The sequence below is a fragment of the Carcharodon carcharias genome (genome assembly GCF_017639515.1).
Source record: "Carcharodon carcharias isolate sCarCar2 chromosome 27 unlocalized genomic scaffold, sCarCar2.pri SUPER_27_unloc_1, whole genome shotgun sequence".
Lineage (NCBI taxonomy): Eukaryota > Metazoa > Chordata > Chondrichthyes > Lamniformes > Lamnidae > Carcharodon > Carcharodon carcharias.
Window position 1 is genome coordinate 6,920,152 of NW_024470624.1, and position 10,785 is coordinate 6,930,936.

The 10,785-nt window shown below is 52.5% G+C and overlaps 1 protein-coding gene across 2 annotated transcripts in view; it reads left to right on the top strand.

The window, feature by feature from the left end:
* LOC121273656 (rho guanine nucleotide exchange factor 40-like) overlaps window positions 1-10,785 on the top strand; it is a 231,445-nt gene that overhangs the window by 18,291 nt on the left and 202,369 nt on the right. The window lies entirely within an intron of this gene.

Sequence of the window (10,785 nt, forward strand, 5' to 3'; positions counted from 1 at the left end):
TGTATCAATCCCAAACTAATCCCACTGCCCCACTCTCTCCCCATAGTCCTGTATCAACCCCAAACTAATCCCACTGCCCTGCTCTCCCCCCATGGCCCTGTATCAATCCCAAACTAATCCCACTGTCCCGCTCTCTCCCCATAGCCCTGTATCAATCCCAAACTAATCCCACTGTCCCGCTCTCTCCCCATACCCCTGTATCAATCCCAAACTAATCCCACTGTCCCGCTCTCTCCCCACAGCCCTGTATCAATGTAAAACTAATCCCACTGCCCCGCCCTCTCCTCACAGCCCTGTATCAATCCCAAACTAATCCCACTGTCCCGCTCTCTCCCCATAGCCCTGTATCAATCCCAAACTAATCCCACTGTCCCGCTCTCTCCCCATAGCCCTGTATCAATCCCAAACTAATCCCACTGTCCCACTCTCTCCCCACAGCCCTGTATCAATGTAAAACTAATCCCACTGCCCCACTCTCTCCCCATAGCCCTGTATCAATCCCAAACTAATCCCACTGACACACTGTCTCCGCATAGCACTGTCTCAACCCCAAACTAATCCCACAGAACCATTCTCTACCCAAAGCCATGTATCAATCCAAATCAACGCGCAGACTCCACCGGGTGGGATGTAACAGAGCCTAATTAAAACTTAGGTACAAATCTCTACATGCAGATCTGCAGATGGAGATTTACTCAACGTCTAACCCCATGCTGTATCCATCCTGGGAGTGTTTGATGGGGGAACAGTGTGGAGGGAGCTTTAATCTGTATCAAACCCCATGCTTTACCCGTCCTGGGAGTGTTTGATGGGAACATTGTAGAGGGAGCTTTACTCTGTATCTAACAAGGATCTGCACCTGTCCTGGGGGAATTTCATGGGGCGATTGGAGAGGGAGCTTTACTCTGTATCTAACCGCGTGCTGGACGTGTCCTGAGACTGTTTGATGGGGGAACATTGTGGAGGGAGCTTTAATCTGTATCTAACCCCGTGCTGTACCTGTCCTGGGAATGTTTGATGGGAACAGTGTAGAGGGAGCTTTACTCTGTATCTAACCCTGTGCTGTACCTGTCCTGGGAGCGTTTGATGGGGATGGTGTAGAGGGAGATTTACTCTGTATCTAACCCCATGCTGTACCTGTCCTGGGAGTGTTTGATGGGGACAGTGTAGAGGGAGCTTTACTCTGTATCTAACCCCATGCTGTACCTGTCCTGGGAGTGTTTGATGGGAACAGTGTAGAGGGAGCTTTACTCTGTATCGAACCATGTGCTGTACCTGTCCTGGGAGTGTTTGATGGGGACACTGCAGAGGGAGTTTTACTCTGTATGCAATCCCGTGCTGTACCTTTCCTTGGAGAGTTTGATGGGGAGAGTGTAGAGCGAGATTTAATCTGTGTCTAACACCATGCTCCACATGCCCAGGGAGTGTTTGACGGTGGCAGTGTAGAGGGAGCATTTCTCTGTATCTTACCCTATGATGTATCTATCCTGGGAGTGTTTGATGGGAGACAAAGTAGAGAGAGTGTTACTCTCTATCTAACCCCGTGCTATACCTGTCCTGGGAGTGTTTGATGGGGTCAGTGTGGAGGGAGCTTCACTCCATACATAAGCCCGCGCTGTAACTGCCCTGGGAATCTTTGATGGGGACAGTGTAGAGGGAGATTTACTCTGCATCTAACCCCGTGCTGTACCTGTCCTGGGAGTGTTTGCTGGGGGAACAGTGTGGAGGGAGCTTTACTCTGTATCTAACACCGTGCTGTACCTGTCCTCAGAGTGTTTGATGGGGACAGAGTGGAGGGGGCTTTACTCTGTATCTTACCCTGTGCTGTTACCTGTCCTGGGAGTGTTTGAAGGGGGACAGTGTAGAAGGAGCTTTTCTCTATATCTTACCCTGCACTGTACCTGTACTGGGAGTGTTTGAAGGGGGACAGTGTAGAGGGGCCTTTACACTGTATCTAACCCCGTGAAGTACCTGTCCTGGGAGTGTTTGATTGAAACAGTGTAGAGGGAACTTTACTCAGTATCTAAACCGTGCTGTACCTGCGCTGGTAGTGCTCGATGGGGATGGTGTAGAGGGAGATTTACTCTGTATCTAACCACGCACTGTACCGGTCCTGGGAATGTTTGATGTGGACAGAGTAGAGGCGACTTTACTCTCTATCTATCGCCGTGCTGGACCTGCATTGGGAGCGTTTGATGGGGATAGTGTAGAGGGAGCTTTTCTCTTTATGCAACTCCGTGCTGTACCTGCAAATGGAGAGTTTGATGGGGAGAGTGTAGAGGGATCTTTATTCTGTATCTAATCCCATGCCCTACCTATCCTGGGAGTGTTTGATGGAGACAGTGTAGAGGGAGATTTACGCTGTATCTAACCCTGGTTGTACCTGACCTGGGAGAGTTTGATGGGTGCAGTGTAGAAGGAGATTTTCTCTGTATCTTACCCCGTGCTGTACCTGTCCTGGGAGCGTTTGATGGGGACAGTGTAGAGGAAGCTTTACTCTGTATCTAACACCTTGCTGTACCTGTCCTGGGAGTATTTGATAGAGACAGAGTAGAGCGAGCTTTACTCGGCATCTAACCCTGTGCTCTACCTGCCCTGAGAATCTTTGATGGGGACATTGTAGAGGGATTATTACTCTGTATGCAACCCCATGCTGTACCTGTCCTTGGAGAGTTTAATGGGGAGTGTGTAGAGGGATATTTTCTCTGTATCTTACCTTGTGCTGTACCTGTCCTGGGATTGTTTGATGGGGGACAGTGTAAATGGAGGTTTACTCTGTATCTAACCCTATGCTTTACCTGCCCTGGGAGTCTTTGATGGGGACAATGTAGAGGCAGCTTTTCAATGTATCTTACCCTGTGCTGTAGCTGTCGTGGGAGTGTTTGACGGGGGCAGTTTAGAGGGAGATTTACTCTGTATCTAAACCCGTGCTGTAACTGTCCTGGGAGTGTTTGATGGGGACAGTGTAGAGGGAGCTTTACTTTGTATCTAACCCCGTGCTGGACCTGTCCTGGGAGTGTTTGATGGAGACATTGTAGATGGAGCCCTTCAATGTATCTTACCCTGTGCTGTACCTGTCCTGGGAGTGTTTGATGGGATCAGTGTGGAGGGAGCATTACTCTGTATCTAACCCCGTGCCCTAACTGCCCTGGGACTATTTGATGGGGACGGTGTAGAAGAAGCTTTACTCTGTGTCAAACCCCGTGTCTACTTGCCCTGGGAGTGTTTGACGGGGGTAGTGTAGAGGGAGCTTTGCTCTGTATCTAACCCTGTGCTGTACCTGTCCTGGGAGTGTTTGATGGGGACAGTGTAGAGGGAGCTTTACTCTGCATCTTACTCCGTGCTCTATCTGCCCTGGGAATCTTTGATTGGGATAGTGTAGAGGGAGCTTTACTTTGTATCTAACCCTATGCTGTACCGGTCCTGAGAGTGTTTGATAGAGACAGTTTATAGCGAGCTTTATTCGGCATCTAACTCTGTGCTCTACCTGCCCTGGGAATCTTTAATGGGGACATTGCAGAGGGAGTTTTACTCTTTATGCAACCCCATGCTGTACCTGTCCTGTGAGTGTTTGATAGGGACAGTGTGGAGGAAGCTTTACTCTGTATCTAACCTGTGCTGTACCTGTGCTGGGACTGTTGAAGGGGGACAGTGTAGAGGGAGCTTTACTCTGTATCTAACCCGTGCTCTACCTGTCCTGGGAGTGTTTGCCGGGGCTACTGTAGAGGTAGCATTTCTCTGTATCTTACCCTGTGCTGTACCTGTCCTGGGAGTGTTTGATGGGGGACAGTGTGGAGGGACCGTTACTCTCTAACTAATCCCGTGCTGTACCTGCTCTGGGAGTTTTTGACGGGGGCAGTATAGAGGGGCCTTTACTCTGTATCTAACCCCGTGCTGTACCTGTCCTGTGTGTGTTTGATTGAGACAGTGTAGAGGAAATTTTACTCTGTATCTAAACACGTGCTGTACATGTCCTGGGAGTGTTTGAAGTGTCAGTATGGAGGGACTTTCACTCTGTATCTAACCCCATGCTGTTCCTGCTCTGGGAGTGTTCAATGGGGACGGTGTAGAGGGAGATTTACTCTGTATCTAATCCCGTGCTGTACCTGTCCTGGGAGTGTTTGATGTGGACAGTGTAGAGGGAACTATACTCAGCATCTAAACCCCTGCTGTACCTGGCCTGGGAGTGTTTGATGGGTCAGATTGGAGGGACCTTCACTCTGTATCTAACCCCATGCTGTTCCTGGTCTGGGAGTCTTCGATGGGGACGTTGTAGAGGGAGCTTTACTCTGTATCTAACTCTGTGCTGTACCTGTCCTGGGAGTGTTTGATGGGGACAGTGTCGAAGGAGCTTTACTCTGTATCTAACCCCGTGCTCTACTTGTGCTGGGAGTGTTTGACGTGCGTAGTGTAGAGGTAGCATTTCTCTGTATTTTACCCTGTGCTGTTACCTGTCGTGGGAGTGTTTGATGGTGGACAGTGTGGTGGGATTGTTACTCTCTAACTAACACAGTGCTGTACCTGCTCTGGGAGTGTTTGCCTTTGCAGTGTAGAGGGGCCTTTACTCTGTACCTAACCCCGTGCTGTACCTGTCCTGGGAGTGTTTGATGGGGACAGTGTAGAGGGAGCTTTACTCTGTACCTAACCCCGTGCTGTACCTGTCCTGGGAGTGTTTGATAGGGACAGTGTGGAGGGAGCTTTACTCTGTATCTAACCCCGTGCTGTACCTGTCCTGGGAGTGTTTGATGGGGGAACAGTGTGGAGGGAGATTTACTCTGTATCTAACCCCGTGCTGTACCTGTTCTGGGAGTGTTTGATAGAGACAGAGTAGAGCGAGATTTACGCGGCATCTAACCCTGTGCTCTACCTGCCCTGAGAATCTTTAATGGGGACATTTTAGAGGGAATTTTACTCTTTATGCAACCCCGTGCTGTACCTGTCCTGGGAGTGTTTGATGGGGACAATGTAGAGGGAGCTTTACTCTGTATCTAACCCCGAGCTGTACCTGTCCTGTGAGTGTTTGATAGGGACAGTGTGGAGGGAGCTTTACTCTGTATCTAACCCCGTGCTGCGCCTGTCCTGGGAGTGTTTGATGAAGAGAGTGTAGAGGGTTCTTTCCTCTGTATCTTACCTTGTGCTGTACCTGTCCTGGGAGTGTTTGATAGGGACAGTGTAGAGGGAGCTTTACTCTGTATCTAACCCCGAGCTGTACCTGTCCTGGGAGTGTTTGATGAGGACAGTGTAGAGGGAGATTTACTCTGTATCTAACCCCATGCTGTACCTGCCCTGGGAGTGTTTGATGGGGACAGTGTAGAGGGAGCTTTACTCTGTATCTAACCCCGAGCTGTACCTGTCCTGGGAGTGCTTGATGGGGACAGTGTAGAGGGAGATTTACTCTGTATCTAACCCCGTGCTGCGCCTGTCCTGGGAGTGTTTGATGAAGAGAGTGTAGAGGGTTCTTTCCTCTGTATCTTACCTTGTGCTGTACTTGTCCTGGGATTGTTTGATGGGGGACAGTGTAGAGGGAGCTTTTCTCTGTATCTAACGCTGTGATTTACCTGTCCTGGGAGTGTTTGATGGGGATGGTTTAGAGGGAGGTTTACTCTGCATCTAATCCCGTGCTGTACCTGTCATGGGAGTGTTTGACCGGGTCAGTGAAGAGGGAGATTTACTCTGTATCTAACCCCATGCTGTACCTGTCCTGGGAGTGTGTGATGGGGAGAGTGTAGAGGGATCTTTTCTCTGTATCTTACCTTGTGCTCTACCTGTCCTGGGATTGTTTGATGGGGGACAGTGTAGAGGGAGCTTTACTTTGTATCTAACGCTGTGCTTTAACTGCCCTGGCAGTGTTTGGTGGGGACATTGTAGAGGGAGCTTTACTTTGCATCGAACCCCGTGCTGTACCTGTCATGGGAGTGTTTGACGGGGGCAGTGTAGAGGGAGATTTACTCTGTATCTAAACCTGTGCTGTAACTGTCCTGGAAGTGTTTGATGGGGACAGTGTAGAGGGAGCTTTACTCTGTATCTAACCCATGCTCTACGTGCCCTGGGAGTGTTTGACGGGGCTACTGTAGAGGTAGCATTTCTCTGTATCTTACCCTGTGCTGTATCTGACCTGGGAATGGTTGATGGGGTCAGAGTGGAGGGAGAATTACTCTCCATCTAACCTCGTGCTGTGCCTGTCCTGGGAGTGTTTGATGGGGACGGTGTAGAGGGAGCTTTACCCTGTATCTAACCCCATGCTGTACCTGTCCTGGGAATGTTGGATTGGGACAGAGTAGAGGGAGATATACTCTGTATCTAACCCCGTGCTGTACCTGTCCTGGGATTGTTTGATGGGGGACAGTGTGGAGGGAGTTTTACTCTGTACGCAACCCCGTGCTGTACCTGTCCTAGGAGAGTTTGATGGGGAGAGTGTAGAGGGAGATTACTCTTTACCTAACTCCGTGCTGTATCAGCCCTGGGACTGTTTGACGGGGACAGTGTAGAGGGAGCTTTAACCTATATCTAACCCCGTGCTGTATCAGCCCTGGGACTGTTTGACGGGGACAGTGAAGAGGGAGCTTTACTCTGTATCTAACCCTGTGCTGTACCTGTCCTGGGAGTGTTTGATGGGGGCAGTGTAGAGGGAGCTTTAACCTATATATAACACTGTGCTGTACCTGTCCTGGGAGTGTTTGATGGGGGCAGTGTAGAGGGAGCTTTAACCTATATATAACACTGTGCTGTACCTGTCCTTGGACAGTTTAATGTGGAGAGTGTAGAGGGATCTTTTCTCTGTATCTTACCCTGTGCTGTACCCGTCCTGGGAGTGTTTGATGGGGACAGTGTGGAGGGAGCTTTTCTCTGTATCTAACCCTGTGCTGTACCTGTCCTGAGAATCTTTAATGGGGACATTGTAGAGGGATTTTTACTCTGTATGTAACCCTGTGCTGTACCTGTCCTTGGACAGTTTAATGTGGAGAGTGTAGAGGGATCTTTTCTTTGTATCTTACCCTGTGCTGTACCTGTCCTGGGAGTGTTTGATGGGGACGGTGTAGAGGGTGAATTACTCTGTACCTAACCCCATGCTGTACCTGTCCTGGGAGTGTTTGATGGGGACAGTGTAGAGGGAGCTTTACTCTGTATCTAACCCCGTGCTGTACCTGTCCTGGGAGTGTTTGGTGGGGACTGTGTAGACGGATTTTTACTCTGTATGTAAACCCGTGCTGGACCTGTCCTGTGAGTGGTTAACAGGGGCAGTGTGGAGGGAGATTTCGCCAGCCGTGGCTCATTTGGTTCCTTCCGAGTCGCTGGGCCCTCTTTTTAAGCCCCTCTCCAGAGCTCCCGCAGAAACATCATGGCCGGCACTCGGGTGCAGTACCGAGGGAGCCCCACACTGCCGGAGGTGTCAACCTCCGGGTGGATTATTAAAACGAGGCACCCACCCTCGCTGCCCGGGTGTTTGGCTGGGGAGATTTTCCGATGAGGGGGATGGTCAAGGCCCCAGCGCGGCCCTCCGGGTGGGCGTGTCCCAGGCCGACGCCTCCTCGGCCCAGAGCTCGCTTCTGAGGAATTGGCCATGGACCGAGTTTCCCGGCGTGGGGGTTCGCGGAGGGTGGGAGGGGCAGGTCACCCAGGAGCCAGTGCCCACGGCAGCGAGGGGGCAATTCGGAGACGAGGGACTCTCCAGGTACCAAGTCTGCTCCGACGACCCCTGCTCCCATCCTCCTCCGCTCAGGTTCAATTCCCTCGGCTTCCCCTATCTCAGTAACCCCTCCTTCCGCACCCCGACCCCTGACCTCTTACAGGCCCGCAAGCCCCCTCCAAGCTCCCTGCGCCCTGCTCCAGTCCTGACCCTTTCCCCCGCCCCCCACCCCCCCCACCACTCTCCCCGCCCCGACCCCTGACCTTTTACGAGCCCGCAACCCATTCCCAGCTTCCTGCGCCCTGCTCCAGTCCTGACCCGCGACCGCCACCCCCCCCACCACCCCCCCCCACTCCCCACCTTCGGAGGGACAGGTGGAGGCCATTTCTCTCCCCCGGGGGCACCGCTCTGCCCATTTCGAGGGCTATGGCGGGGCTGGCTGCTGGGTCTGACACCCACCGCGAGCTTCGCCCCCAAAGACCCACCACTCCCACCCCCGCCCTGCCAGCCGGGAACCCGGCAGCCTTCTGAAGGGATCGAGAGTCCGTTACCGTTTGCAGATGGGAGCTCCGGACCCTCTCCGACCCTCCCTGCCTGCCCCTCCCTCTCTCCGACACCCCCTGCCTGCCCCTCCCTCTCTCCGACACCCCCTGCCTGCCCCTCCCTCTCCGGGACACCCCCTGCCTGCCCCTCCCTCTCCGGGACACCCCCTGCCTGCCCCTCCCTCTCTCCCACACCTCCTGCCCTCCCTTCCTTCTCTCCGAGGCTCTCTGCAACATTCTCTGCCTTCTCTCTCTCTCCCACACGCCCTGACCATTACACTTTCTCTCCCACACGCCCTGACCATTACACTTTCTCTCCCACACGCCCTGACCATTACACTTTCTCTCTCCCACACGCCCTGGCCGTTAAACCTTCTCTCTGTGACATGCTCTGACCATTACATTCTCCCTGTCTGTGACACGCCTTTACCATTACACCTTCTCTCTCTGACACGCCCTGACCATTACACTCTCTCTGACTGCGACACACCCTGACCATTACACTCTCTCTGACTGCGACACACCCTGACCATTACACTCTCTCTCTCTCTCCGACACTCCCTGACCATTACACTCTCTCTCTCCGACACTCCCTGACCATTACACTCTCTCTCTCTCCAACATGCCTTGACCGTTACACTCTCCCTGTCTGCGACACTCCCTGACCATTACACTTTCTCTCTCCTTCATGCCCTGACTATTACACTCTCTCTCTCCGACACGCCCTGACCATTACACTCTCTCTCTCTCTCTGACACGCCCTGACCATTACACTCTCTCTCTCCAACACGCCCTATTACACTCTCTCTGACACACCCTGACTGTTACACTCCCTCTCTGCGACACTCCTTGACCATTACACTCTCTCTCTCTCTCTGACACGCTCTGACCATTACACTCTCTCTTTCCAACACAACCTGACCATTATACTCACCCTGTCTGCAATACGCCCTGACCATTACACTCTCTCTCTCTGACACACCTTGACCATTACACCCTCTCTCTCTCACCAACACACCTTGACCATTACACCCTCTCTCTCACCAACACACCCTGACCATTACACTCTCTCTCCAAAATGCCCTGACTGTTACACCCTCTCTGCAATAATCCCTGACTTTTAAACCCTCTCTCTCCAAGGCACCCTGACCATTACACTCTCTCTTTACAACATGACCTGACCATTACACGCTATCTCTGCGACACGCCCTGATCATTACACCCTCTCTCTCACTCTCCTACACACATTGACCATTACACCCTCTCTCTTTGACACACATTGACCATTACACCCTCTCTCTCTCACCAACACAACCTGATCATTACACCCTCTCTCTCACTCTCCTACACACATTGACCATTACACCCTCTCTATCTCACCAACACAACCTGACCATTACACCCTCTCTCTCTCTGACACACCCTGACCATTACACCCTCTCTCTCTCTCTGACACACATTGACCATTACACCCTCTTTCTCTCTCCCCAACACACCCTGACCATTACACCCTCTCTCTCTCTCCCCGAGACACCCTGACCATTACGCCCTCTCTCTCTCTCTCCCCGACACACCCTGACCATTACACCCTCTCTCTCTCTCACTGACACACCCTGACCATTACACCCTCTCTCTCTCCCCGACACACCCTGACCATTACACCCTCTCTCTCTCCCCGACACACCCTGACCATTACACCCTCTCTCTCTCTCTCCGACACACCCTGACCATTACACCCTCTCTCTCTCTCTCCCCGACACACCCTGACCATTACACCCTCTCTCTCTCTCTCCGACACACCCTGACCATTACACCCTCTCTCTCTCTCTCCCCGACACACCCTGACCATTACACCCTCTCTCTCTCTCCCCGACACACCCTGACCATTACACTCTCTCTCTCTCACCGACACACCCTGACCATTACACCCTCTCTCTCTCCCCGACACACCCTGACCATTACACCCTCTCTCTCTCTCACTGACACACCCTGACCATTACACCCTCTCTCTCTCTCTCCGACACACCCTGACCATTACACCCTCTCTCTCTCTCTCCCCGATACACCCTGACCATTACACCCTCTCTCTCTCTCTCCGACACACCCTGACCATTACACCCTCTCTCTCTCTCTCCCCGACACACCCTGACCATTACACCCTCTCTCTCCCCGACACACCCTGACCATTACACCCTCTCTCTCTCTCACCGACACACCCTGACCATTACACCCTCTCTCCCTGACACACCCTGACCATTACACCCTCTCTCTCTCTCACCGACACACCCTGACCATTACACCCTCTCTCTCTCTCACCGACACGCCCTGAATGTTAAACTTTCTCTCTCCGACACAGCCTGAGCGTCTCTCTCCCTCTCCCTCTATCTCCTTCTCTCTCTCTTTCTCTCTCTCTCTCTGTGACACTTGCTTCCTGTTACACCGTCACTGTCCATGTCCACTGTGCTCCTGGTGATGCACCCCACCCCTGACCCTCTCTGTAAGGTGGGACCGAGGCGGGGCTGGGGGCGGTGGGTGTGGGGGATGGGTGCAGGGTGGATATGTGGGGCCAAGCGGCAAGAAACGTTTGCGGGGGGGGTGTTGCTGCCCGGAAGAAAT